Source organism: Benincasa hispida, chromosome 12 (genome assembly GCF_027475165.1).
Source record: "Benincasa hispida cultivar pf3 chromosome 12, pf3_genome.v1.1, whole genome shotgun sequence".
NCBI classification, from domain to species: Eukaryota; Viridiplantae; Streptophyta; class Magnoliopsida; order Cucurbitales; family Cucurbitaceae; genus Benincasa; species Benincasa hispida.
The window spans coordinates 53,418,575-53,432,081 of record NC_143489.1 but is presented as its reverse complement, the minus strand read 5'-3'; the positions used below and the strand labels follow the sequence as shown (position 1 = coordinate 53,432,081).

The 13,507-nt window shown below is 39.7% G+C and overlaps 1 pseudogene; it reads left to right on the top strand.

Moving 5' to 3' along the window:
* The first annotated feature begins 1,155 nt into the window (after positions 1–1,155).
* On the top strand, positions 1,156–1,759 carry LOC120067532 (peroxisomal targeting signal type 2 receptor pseudogene; annotated as a pseudogene).
* Positions 1,760–13,507: the final 11,748 nt, after the last annotated feature.

Sequence of the window (13,507 nt, the reverse complement as noted above, 5' to 3'; positions counted from 1 at the left end):
TGAAGGGTAAAGACACAGGTAGGCCTCCAAAAGTTTGTCAGAATAAATACTCTCAGTGATACTCCTGGCGTGATGTTGGTAAATTTGTTCTTCAATGGAAAACATGTTTAGAATGGTTTCCTTCTCTAACCAGATTGCCAAGCCAGAACCATATTGTGGTAACAGTAATAACTGGATTTTTTTCTCCGCAAGAGCAAACTGAAACAAAGATTTCAACCAATACTGGAAGACATAGCTGCAGGTCTACAACTTTAGTAAAATGAACAATTTCTAAATTTAAGAAGTTCATCGGGCTGGGCCAAAATAAGGATAAATGTTACATCAATTGTCAAATTTGAATTTTGCCTCTAAACACTGATGCAGAAAACTTAGGGAACTAGATACCATATGCATCATAAAACACAAGCCTTTTCTCAATAGCCCTTGAAAAAATGTTGTAAATAGGAGAACATATAGACAACAACATAGAATCAGAAGAGTTCCCAACAAACGCAACAAACATGTGGAACTTACGACTGTTAATTATGATGTCAAAAACTATAATGGAAGAAATTAATTCATATAAGCACCAAACTAGGATTACTTAAAAAAAAGCTAAATAGAGATGAGTGAAACCTTTTTAGGTTTGCTTATGGATCATCTTTTATAGAGCGCATGCTTCCAGTAAAAATATGCAGTCCATATCCCTTTTGTTCAACTAAAAACCATGGGAAAATATGTCGTCCATAAGATAAAATTGCATGGGAATTTTAAGGGCATAGTTAAAATTTTCCTTTACAAGGAGAGAAGAAATACCTGTCCTTATAAGCTGAAGATAAATTAGCATGAGCTTCAGCCATAGTAGGCTGAATATTGGAGTTTAGGACAAGAAGAGGCATAAGAAAAGAAGAAATGGGGAAAGAGTTCTGAGCCATAATATTGAAATAACCCCTTAAAGCCAAGAGATTGAGCAAAAAAATCAAACCAGAAACAAGCTACAAACAAACTCACCATATTGCTAAAAAGAAGAACCACGACATTGACTTGAGCACAGAATGGGCAATTTGTAGTTGGATAAAGGGATTAAAAAAGAGATGCGTAGCTTCAAATTAACCGAGAGGGTGAGATAAGACTTCAGAAAGAGAGAGACAGAGAGGTGCTCCTCACTCCTCAATCATGCCCATCTTTAAGACTCCCTTCAGTGGCTACTCCATCAAGTTTAACCCCTTCTACAAATCCCGCATCGCCGTTGCCACCACTCAAAATTTCGAAATCCTTGGTAATGGTCGCCTTCACGTCCTCGATATCAATCCTGCCGGTCCCATATCCGAGCACATCGCCTTCGACACCATCGATGGAGTCTACGACGTCTCATGATCTGAATCTCACGACTCCCTTCTTTTGCCGAAATCGTCGATGGCTCTGTCAAGCTTTACAACCTCGCTCTTCCACCCACATCTAATCCCATTCGTTCTTTCCATGAACATATTCATGAGGTTCACTCTGCTGACTACAACCCCGTTCATTCGACTTCTTTTTTACTTCCACCTGGGACAATACCCCCAAGCTCTGGACCCTAGACCGCCCCACCAGTGTCAGAACATTCAAAGAGCATGCCTATTATGCCTATTCCTCCGTCTGGAACCCTTGTCACGGCGATGTCTTTGCTTCCGCCTCTGGCGATTGCACCATTCGCATTCGGGATGTGCAACAACCCTGCTCCACCATGGAGAGATCCACGACCAGGAGAGACCCAAACGTGATGGAGACTGACAGATGAACGACGGACAACCACAGACGGACGACAGACACCCTCATTCGCACAACCAAGGAGAGATAGGGTTTGGGTAAAAGAGAAATGAAAGGGTTTGGGTAGGAGAGATAGGCGCAAGAGAATTGAAAAATGAAAGTGATTTTTTAATAAAGTAAGAAAAAAATAAATTAGACCTTTAATGTCGGTTTAAAATCGACATTAAAGCCCTTCTTCAATGTCGGTTTAAAACCAACATCAAAGATCCATTTCTTTTGTTTAAAACGGACATTATACATCCGATTTCACTTTTTCCAACCGACATTAAAGCCCAAAATTCTTGTAGTGAGATTATCCATCAATGAAAGGAAGGGGGAAGTGGTCCTTCTTTTTTTTCGCGTTGAGCTTCGTATAGTCCATGCAGATACGCCAGCCCGTGACAATCCTAGAAGGAATGAGCTCATTATTGCTATTGACTATCACTGTTGTTCCCCCTTTCTTGGGAACCCATTGGACTGAGCTTACCTAGCTGCTATCGGATATAGGATAGATGACTCATGTGTCTAGCCATTTTAAGATTTCTTTCTTGACCACTTCCTTCATTATAGGGTTCAAGCTTCGTTGAGGCTCGATTCATCCTGACTTCCCTTCTTCCAGCCTGATTTTATGCATGCAATAAGATGGGCTAATTCCATGGATGTCCGCTAGCGTCCAACCTATTGCACGCATGTACTTTTACAGCATCTAAAAAAGAGAATGTTTGTTAGGCTCGGTAAGATTCGATAAAATAATTACAGGTAAGGTTTTATTTGTTCCAAAGAAGGCATATTTAAGGTGACTAGGTAACGATTTCAATTAAAGTTCTGGTGGTTCCTCTAGTGATGAACGCATTGGTTTCGTCCGCCGCTCACTCAGACTTGGCGGCTCGGATTCTTTCATGTTTTCCTCCAACACGAGGACCTCGCACACTTGGGTCAATTCTTCTTCAGGTAACTTTATTCTGTTTAGCTGAAAATCTTCACTATCCGAGAACTTTAATGCATTTAACACATTAAACTTCACCTCTTGATTGTCTGTGTGCATAGTGATTTCTCCCTTATGCACATCTATTAAAACTTTCCCAGTGGCTAGAAAGGGGCATCCAAGAATAATTGGTACATCCCTGTCTGCTTCATAGTCTAAGATGATAAAATCTGCTAGGAATATGAAGTTGTCAACTTTTACAAGAATGTCTTCAATCTTTCCTTCAGGGTACTTGATTGTTCTGTCAGCGAGATGAAGAGTAACAGAAGTGGCTTGTGCTTCACCTATTCCCAATTTCTTGAAGATTGAGAGTGGCATGAGATTAATGCTTGCTCCCAAATCACACAACGCATGTCTCACATCCAACCCTCCGATCAAGCACGAGATTGTGAAGCTCCCAGGGTCCTTCTGTTTCTTCGATAGACTATTGCTTACTAACGCATTGCACTCCTATATTAGCCCAATTACCTCCGTCTAGCTGACTCTCCTTTTCTTCGTCAAAATATCCTACAAAAATTTGACATATTTTGGCATTTGCTCCAACGCCTCTACAAGTGGAATATTGATATGCAATTGCCTCAAGAGTTCAAGAAAACGCTTAAATGGTTGTTCATCATTCTTCTTCATCAAGCATCTAGGGAATGGTGTGTTCAGTGGGACTGCAGGTTTTCCTACATTAGACGTGCTTGGCTCTGAATGGCTTGTTGTTTCAGGCATTCTTTCTTCTTGACCTTCTAATTCCATTGAACGTGTGTTGCGTTCTTCTGAAGGATTGTTGTCTTAGATTCATGGCTCTTTCTTCAAGAGCTTTGCCACTTCACAATGTCACTGTGTGACATTGCTCCTTTTCATTGTTATTCCCAGGGGTTTCAGTGTTGCTAGGCAAAACTCCAGGCTGCCTATTCTTCAACTCACTCGCTATCTGCCCCACCTGTATCTCCAGGTTTCTGATAGATGACGTCTAGATTTTAAGCAACGTATCATTCTGGGCGATGTACTCCTTTAATAGGTTCTCAAGTGGAGATCCTGAACTCGATGCCTAACCTCCTCTATTAAAGGATTGTTGGTGTGGTCGATGAGTTGGCTGGAATGCAGGCGGCGGTTCTTGCCTTTACTGCTGGTTCGCCCCTGGGTAGTGCTCCTGTTGATTTCCTGTCCAAGAAAAATTTGGATGGTTCCTCCATCCGGGGTTATATGTATTTGAAAATGGGTTGTTTTTTATGAAGCATACTGATTGCGGGTTTTGTGGGCAATCAGCATAGGAATGGGGATCTCCACAGCTCACACAACTAACCATGGGCTGCACGAACGTTTCTACCTGATTCACCTTCTACTAATTTGATGCGTTCCCTAGTGATATGTTCTGCAAAAGGTTGGTCATAGTAGCCACTTGTACAGAGAGTGGGGCTATTGCGTTGGAATCGATAGAATTAACATTCTGAGATCTCCTCTTCCTGTCAGCTTTTGCGTCATATGTATCGTCCACCCATTCCATGTTATGCTTAGCAATGCAGTCTAATATCTCCTTAGCTTCAGTATAAGATTTATCCATAATTCCACCAACTGCAGCTGCGTCGGCTGCCATCTGCGATGCTCTATTCAATCCACCATAAAAAGTCTTCTTCTGGATGGTTAGTGATAATCCATGGTTCGGGAAATGGTTGACCAATCCCTTCAAAACGCTCCTATGCGGCGCTTAAGGTTTCAGCTTCTTCTTGCTCAAAGTTCATGATCTCTCAACGCCTCCTTGTATTGGTAGTGGGTAGGAAGTAATTTTGCATGAATTTCTCCACCAACTTCTCCCAGGTTGTGGTCTCACTAGGCTAAAATGAGCTTACCCATTGCTTTGCGTCATCATGCAAAGAATATGGGAACAGAGATTGCCTGATTGCTTCTGAGGTGATTCCAGGATTCACAAAGGAATTGTACATTTCCAGGAAACGTTTCATATGGGCGTGAGGATCTTCTCCACGACCACCCTCAAATTGTCCAGCAGTTTGGAGCATTTGCAGCATCACGGATTTCATCTCGAATCTTGTCCCATCTAGCGTTAGGTATATGATTCCTGGTGAGAAATCATACAATACAGGGCACGCATACTCCTTCATGGGGCGCGTACTACTGTTCATCATTAGGATAGGATTTTTTGCAGCGTGAGCTAGTTGTTGAGCTAAGTTCTGATTTGTCTGGTTGTCCGCCATTTCTTGTTGCCTGTTTTGTTGTCTGAGAAGATGTTGCCTCAACCTATGCGATGATTAGATCGATTTCTACGTTGAACGGTCCTTTCAACTTCGGGTCGTATACAAGTTCAGGAGTGCTCTCCCTGCTCATAAACGTTTACTAGATTAGGCTTAGCTCGTAATACTCCCTCGGCTGAAGTGTTCCTACAAAAGATACAAGCAAAATTTCTGGTTAGTTTTGATGCTGAATCCCCGACTATGGTGCAAAAAACTTGTCCATTGCTATCGTGATTCGAGCTAGGAGTGTATCGTATAAAATGATTTGAAAAAATAAGTTCTAAGTATGAATGACGCGTTGATGCTTTGATGCGTTTATGTATTCATAATGCGTTGATGCTTTAGAGATGTGCAACAGAACGCATGACACTCCTCTATTGACGTTCAAGTTTTCCTAAATCAGACCCAAGTATAAATCCAATATGGTTCCTGGTAAGTCCAGGGTCGAACTCAAGGATTCATATTAAGCTAACGCAGACCTTGCGTTGTAACTATTGTAGGGATTTCCTAAAATGTATGAAGAAATGTGTTATTTACACTAAGGTGTTGTGTGTGTGTAAGAAGATACAAAAGAGTTGAGTAGAGAATGATGAATCGTGTGGAAATGGATTTTAATGCAAGTGGTATGCATCGATCTAAGATTAATGTACACAAACTAGAATGTGATGTGAATGAGATGGCTTGCTTATCTTTTTTTATGCGTTAGACTCTTATTCAACACTTCTCAATGCGAATAACATACAAAACCTATCTCTAGGATGCATACGTCAAACACATGATGCAGTAAAACACTAGTAAGTCTATCTCTAGATGTACTATGCGTTCTAACTTGATGCTAGCTTATTTATTCTCTCGAATAGTCTAAGCTACAAATGCTCTTACCAATTGATCAAGTTGGCTTAAGCATTTGAAATGAAATTTTGCATGAAATATAGATGCATCCAACATAAACAAGAAATAAACAATGACAAAGTGTGATGGATAAAATATATGAATTTATAAAGAAGCAGATTGTCTTTACAAAAGCAATACTTAATCAGATGAAATGATGAAAGCGATAAATGAGATGAAAGGAAATGAGTCAAGCCGCAGAGTACAATCTCTTGTCCTCTTTGGCTCAATTCTGGTTGTGTACAATCACTTGTATAAGAATTGGACGAAGTGTCTCTCTCAAGCTCGGCTTCCTGCGCTCCTTGATTGACGGTGATGATGGTTCTCTTCCCTTCTGCTCTTCTCGAACCTCACCCAACGTTTATTGGCTTTTTTTTTACGATTTAGCGTTGCAACGCTATCCATAGCGTCGCAATGCTACACCTGTGAATATAAAAACTTTTCTTTCATTTTTAGCAAATAGAGGCAGAATTTTCTCATGGAGTCGGAGTTTCTCTCAAGATCAGTTCATCTCTTTAGTAATTTTGTTTCCAATTAGCTATGTTTTCATTTCTTTCATTGATTGCAAGCAATGTATTGGATTTCTTCATAACTTTGTCATGAGTTTATGAATTAAGTTTTCAATCTTGTTTCTAATTTCAAGGATTTTTGCAATTTTCTTGAGTTTTATGCTTTAACGGTACTTTTGTAAATTAATGGTATGAGAAATTTAATGATATTTTAGTAAATTAATCATATACATGTGTTTACTCGAAGTCATTTAGAGTTGACTGGGTGAGTATTTGTGTAACGGCCAGACTCCAGAGGACTTAAACTAGGTCGTTACTAAAGACATGCATGCATATAATTCAAATAACATTTTTTCATGACTTAGTAAAATCAAATAAATAGCAAAAAATAATTAAATTTATTAAAACTAAATGACTGAAATTCATTTAACATGGTACCCTTAAAACCATAAAACAAAACTACAAAATTCTTTTAGAAAAGTTTAAAAGCACAAATACCAAATCTCCAAGTTCAAACATCAAGAATAGAAATTTTAAAACATAAAAACCTGGAAATATGAGAAAAAGCATATGACTGGTCCAGTGGCTCAATCACAAATTTTGTTTCTCATTTGCCAGCGTGTTCTTACCCTTACCTGAAAAATAAACATGAGAAAGAATGAGTATGAAATACTATGTAAGTAACTCCACTACTGGCGTCGGACTAAGCATCAATGTCCTCTAGATGCCACTCTCTAGGGGGACATTCATAAACCTCTACTTTCCATGGGATGGCCATCTAGTGGATAGTTGAACTCACTCTATCGTAAATGAGATGTGCCCACAAACCTCTGGTGAATCCCGAAAGAAACACAAATCTCTGGTGAAGTCTCAAAGGAGATCACCACCTCTGGTGAAGTCCCAAAGGAGATCACCACCTCTAGTGAATCCCGAACGAAACACAATCCTCTGGTGAATCCCAAAGGAAACACAAACCTCTGGTGACATCCTGAAGAAGATCGCCACCTTTGGTGAATCTCGAAGGAAACAGAAACCTCTGGTGAATCCCGAAAAAAACATAAACCTCTGGTAAAATCCGGAAGGAGATCTGATGCGTTGTGAATATGATGAAATAATGGTATGAAATTTCGGTGGTGGATTATGCGTTGCATATGCAAGTTTTCCAAGTAAAATCCAAGGATAAACTTTACTAGGTTTCCTGGTAAGCCCAGGGTCGAACATAGGGACTACTAAGACAATATGCGATCGTAAATTTTGATTCCTTTACGGTGACAAAAAAAAATAAGTTTAGATGGTGTATTGTTTAAGTATAGATCCTATGTGGTGGAATTGAGTAAAGAGTTGATGACAATGAAAGATACAATGAGTATGCGAGGAACGGGTTGAGAAGGGATTTAGCTAACACTTCTTAATATTGCATTCAAGTTATGCGATCATGCTATACGCACACAACATCATGTCATCTCTCGATGAAAATGCCATAGTTCCTAATTCTATGACACATGCGATGTATAAGATAATGTCGATAGGACTTATGTCTAAGCATCTATTCTTGTTTATACGATGATGAATGACACACACATATACAAGGTGACCGCATACTATCATATTCTATTTCTAGGGTGCATGCAATGCATAATAGCACACAGAACTTATCTTTAAGTTTCTATATCTTACCTATATGGCTCCAATCTAACTCTCTCAAGTCTAGGTTCTTTCTTTAGACTACTCTCTCAAATATCTCTAAAGGGTGAAGGACGCATACATAAGACAAGATAATCGCATAAAATGAAGATATTAGGTCATACTAGCTAAGTGCTTCTCAACCCATTCAGAAATTTAGCTACTCATGCGAAATGTGAAGAGATTGAACAGGATGCAAATTCCATTTTATAAATAAGTCAAAATACAAAACAACAATGGAAAGTAGGGATAAGAAGCTTGGTAGTAATGTCTTGCTTCCCGAGGCTTTTACACCATCTTTTACTCTACTCTACCCAAAAGAATGTTTTTGCTTTCATAAGTGTTGGCCCTCTCTCCGTTCTCAGCGCTTCCGGCAGTCTCTCGAGCTAACCAAGAATGATCTTTCGGCGTCTTCTTCTCTTCGCTCACCTCCACCTTCTAAGTATAAGAATTACAAATTAACTATGATCTATCTTCTATGTATATGGCGAACTGTGTATATATCAAACTAGCAAAACTCAGAACTGGAACCCCTTTAACGATGGTGGCTTTCGGTATTTATAGAGTTCAAGGTGAAGAATCTTTTCTCTCAAATGATTTCAATAATGGGCGATCATAAATTCTTCTATCTGATATGCCAATTAATGGTCACCGAAAAGTTGAATGTACTTGCTACAATGTGTCGTTAACGGCTTGTCAACTAAATTCGGATTCGACCGTCATCAACTTTCTGTTCATTCACGATTTATTATGCTTTCACCTTGGTGTGCTGTCTTTATGCAGCCATCTTCTTGAGCAGATCTTCACAAGCATATACGAACGCGTAGCTTTACGGTCGCAATCTTCTAATGCGCTCGGGCACCAAATTCCTTAGATCGCAATTTGCTTTATGCCAACACATTTTCCTGCACAAAATGAGTAAATTGGCTGCTTTAATGCGATGGGCGCATGCGATCGCAATATTCCCAACTTAATGCTTTTGGACACGATTTTTCATATTTTTACCGTCGCATTCCCACATTGTTTTATATATTTGCATTGTAATAACGTGCATTTCTGCCCGTTATCAAGATCACCATTTCTGGTGAATCACGAAGGAAACACAAACCTCTGGTGAATCTCAAAGGAGATCACCATCTCTGTTTGGTATCTAATAACGGGTAGGGGTAACTACCACTATCATAAACATACCCTGCATCATAAAACATAATCCTAAAAACATGCAAATACATAGCATCATGCTCAATGTTCATCTAACAAATCATATAACAAAACAATTAAGTTCATGCTTGCACTCATAGCATGCTTCAAAACACTATTAAAATCAACTAATTTATCCTCATGTATCTCGATGCAAACAGTCTTAGAATCCTCAAAATCATTCTTAAATTTATCGTCTGGCATAAAAGGAGTTCCAGTAGTAAGATTATTTACCTTAAATTTGGTCATAAATTTTAATCCATGTCATTAATTTTCTTTAAATCTTTGGAAGACTTGAATCGACCCTATAACATAAATTACAAATTTTAATTTATCACCCATGACCCAAAATAATAAATCCAAATTTTAAATTTATTCTTTAGGGTCTAAATCTAATTAATCAAATTAATCCAAATGTCCCCAATTTAACTTACCACAATTGTGGCTTGGTCCAAAATAAATTCCAAAACTCAGTTCAATTGGCCAACTTGAATATAAATTAAATCCAAAATTAATAACTTAATTTTTTTTCGTCTTTCGTTTCGTTTCCTTTTCGTTTGTTTCGAGAACCTTTTCTTCTGTATCTGTATGAATCGATATTATTACATTCAAATTCACAATTACTCTTAATCCAAAAGATAACCAACCACCTACTAACCTAAAACTTCCCAAACTTTAACAATTTTCTGCCAAAAATTGGTCTCAAACTTAATGGGCAACGCTCAAAATCTTCCAAATCTGAATGTATAAAAATACAAACATAATGGGCATCAAAAACTCCTTAAAGACCCATGAACTCACCCGAAAAAATCCAATCTAAAACCCAATCAAACAATTACTTACCAAAACCACCAAAGACTTTACCCAACTCAAGATTCAGGTGAAATCAGCGGTCATGAAGCCTGGCGACACGAAGGACAGTGGTGGATGAGTAGAAGAATTGACAAATGAGAGTGGCTGCTGTTTATAATGAGAAAAACTAAGATAGAGAAAGAATGGAAGAATCTGAGGTTAAGCGTCAGCCAGATCAAAACTAAAACGAAAGATGACGTTGGCGATTACTCCAATCGGCAGCGGATAGGAGAAGCCCTAACCGACGCTTGGTAGATCCACACAAACGGCATCAACACAGTTCGGTTATTTCTATGCGAATGTTGTTGGCATGAAATGGCGGTTTCTTGCGAGCCCTGGTGGCATTGGATGATGGACTAGAGTAGCCAAAAAAAGGACGATGGCCACTGACGAAGCGCAACACTGGTTGCTGATGGGGTCGACGGTGGCTAAGGCTTGCAGCAACCTGAGGGATTCATAACCCAAGGTCAATATCAAAAGGTTTACAAGCTTAGTTGGTCCATCTACGAATTAAAGCAAGCTTCTCAATCTCAGAATATAAGATTTGATACTGCGATCAAATCTTATGGCTTTGATCAGAATGTTGATGATCCTTGTGTATACCAGAGGATCATCAACAGTTCAGTAGCTTTTTCAGTGTTGAATGTAGACAATATCCTACTCATTGGGAATGATGTAAGCCTACTGACTGAAGTTAAGAACTGGCTAGCGACCCAATTCCAAATAAAATTTTTGGGAGAGGCTTAGTCTATTCTAGGAATTCAGATCTTTAGAGATCGAAAGAACAAATCACTAGTTCTGTCTCAGGCATCGTACATTGACAAAATGTTGGTAAAATTTTTAATACAGAACTCCAAGAGAGGTTTACTCCCTTTCAGACATGGAGTTATATTGCCTAAGGAATAGTGTCCTAAGACACCTCAAGAGGTTGAGGAAATGAGACGGATCCCCTATGCATCGGTTGTTGGCAACCTGATGTGTGTGATATTATGTACAAGACTTGACATCTGCTATGCAGTAGGGATAGTAAGTAGATATCAATCTAATCCAGGATTTGATCACTGAATTGTTGTTAAAAACATTCTCAAATATCTATAGAGAATGAGGGACTACATGCTCGTGTATGGTTCTAAGGATCAGATCCTTACAGGATACATGGACTCTAGGACTCTAAATCACATCATAAAATCAAGCATCAAGTTTTTGGCGCCATTGTTGGGGACTTCAGCAAAATAATGTGCTAACGGTGATTTTTCTGATTTCTTTGCAGACTCTTAATCTCTGGCGAATTACGACCCGGAGATTGAGAGGACATTCAGACGCAGACTAAGAGACAACCGCCAACAACAAGAGAGAACATCAAGAATGGCGGAGCAACCGGAAGCAAGGGCCACTAACACGAATAATATAATGGTCAACCCTATCCTTCTGGTGAATGATCGCAATAGATCCATTCGGGACTATGCATCGTCTAACCTCTATGATTTCTCCCCAGGAATCATGAGGCTAGCCTTAGATGGATCGGATGAAGCCGGTAATGTTGCAGATGATCCAGGCTGCTGGGCAATTTGGAGGAAGGTGTGGCGAAGATACGCACGCCCATCTTCGAAGCTTCATAGAAATCTGCAACACTTTTGTGTTCCCGAATATCTCAACCAAGGAAGTTCGACTTACTCTATTCCCATTTTCCTTATACGATCAAGCAAGAAAATGTGCATATTCTCTCAAACTGGGGGAGATAACATTGTAGGAACAGGTGGTGGAAAAGTTTATGAAGAAGTATTTTCCACCAACTGAGAATGCTAGGAGATGGAAATTAATAACAAATTTTGAGCAAGAAGATGACGAATCGCTCAGCGATGCCTGGGTAAGGTTTAAGCGGCTAGTAAGAGACTGTCCACATAATGGCTTACCAGACTGCCTGCAAATGGAGATTTTCTATCAAGGACTAAATCCCTCTTCGCAGACCGCTGCCAATGCAGCAGTCGCTGGTGGTCTACTCGACAAAACATATGAGGAGGCAAAGAGTATACTTGATCGCATTTCCAAAAATCACGAGGATTGGCGGGAAAGTGATCAAAGATTAAGAATTAAAGATAATGACGCAAACAATGGGGCCATCGCATCCCTACAAAATCAAATGACTGCGATGATGAGTTTGATACAAGGCATCGCAATTAATAATACGAGAGCGATGAAAGGGCAGGTCAGCAGTCGGTATGCTTCATGAGAAATAATCGCTATTCCGATACATATAACCCCAGGTGGCGAAACCACCCAAATTTTGCATGGAAAAATCAACAACAAAGCTTTCAACTTGTGGCACAAAAAGGAGGGGCACCTAGATTTTTCTGGCAAAACAACGGTCAAGCGCATAGCCAAGCTAGCAGTTTGCAACCACCGCAATCCTCATCCTTAGAAAGCTTGTTGAAGCAGTACATTGAGAAAAACGAATTACTGCTTCAGAATTAAAACGAATTACTGCTTCAGAATCAAGCTACATCCATTAGAAATCTCGAAATTCAAATGGGATAAATTGCAAGTGAGCTGAAAAATAGACCGCAAGGAGCGTTGTCGAGCTCAACTGAGCTCCTTCGCAATGTTGGGGGCAACGGGAAGGAACAATGCTTAGCAGTCTCCTTGCTAAGCGACTATATGACTGTGGAAGTAGGGGAGAAGCCCATTGCGATTAACTTAAATGCGGTGATAACCGAAGACCCGTTGACCTATAGTTTGGAGAAGCCCGAGAAAATAAATCCTGAAGTTGCGTCCACCCTTAAGCCTCTAGATCTTGAGACAGAAGAAGTTCAACCACCAGTAACTCCACAAAGATTGAAAGAGGAACAAAATGAGGAAGAAAAGATTGCGATATTGGCTGTAGCGTAAAATGTTATGATCTCACCTAAAATGGGCGACCCAAGAATCTTCACGATACCATACTCTATCGGAGGGACCTACAGTGGCCAAGCACTATGCAATCTTGAGGCAAGTATAAACATAATGCCGCTATCAATCTTCAAATGATTGAATGTCGACACACATACGCTCACAAAGGAAACTCTCCTACTCATGAACAGATCCCGAATAGACCCTGAATAAGAGTTGAAATATGCCGCAATTTCAATCGATAAATTCGTCTTGCTGGCAAACTTCCTCATTTTGGATTATAAAGCGAACGAAGATGCGCCCATCATATTGAGACGACCATTCCTTTCAACCCTTCGCGCTCAAATTCATGTGCGCAAGGGGGATATTGTAATGAGCATTCATGTGGAAAAACTCCGGATTAAGGCAGTAAAGATCCCAAAGGACAAAGAAAAGAGAGAAAAGCTACCATGGACGTGAACAAACCAGCCTGAAAAAAGTGGTTCCTGAGTATTATA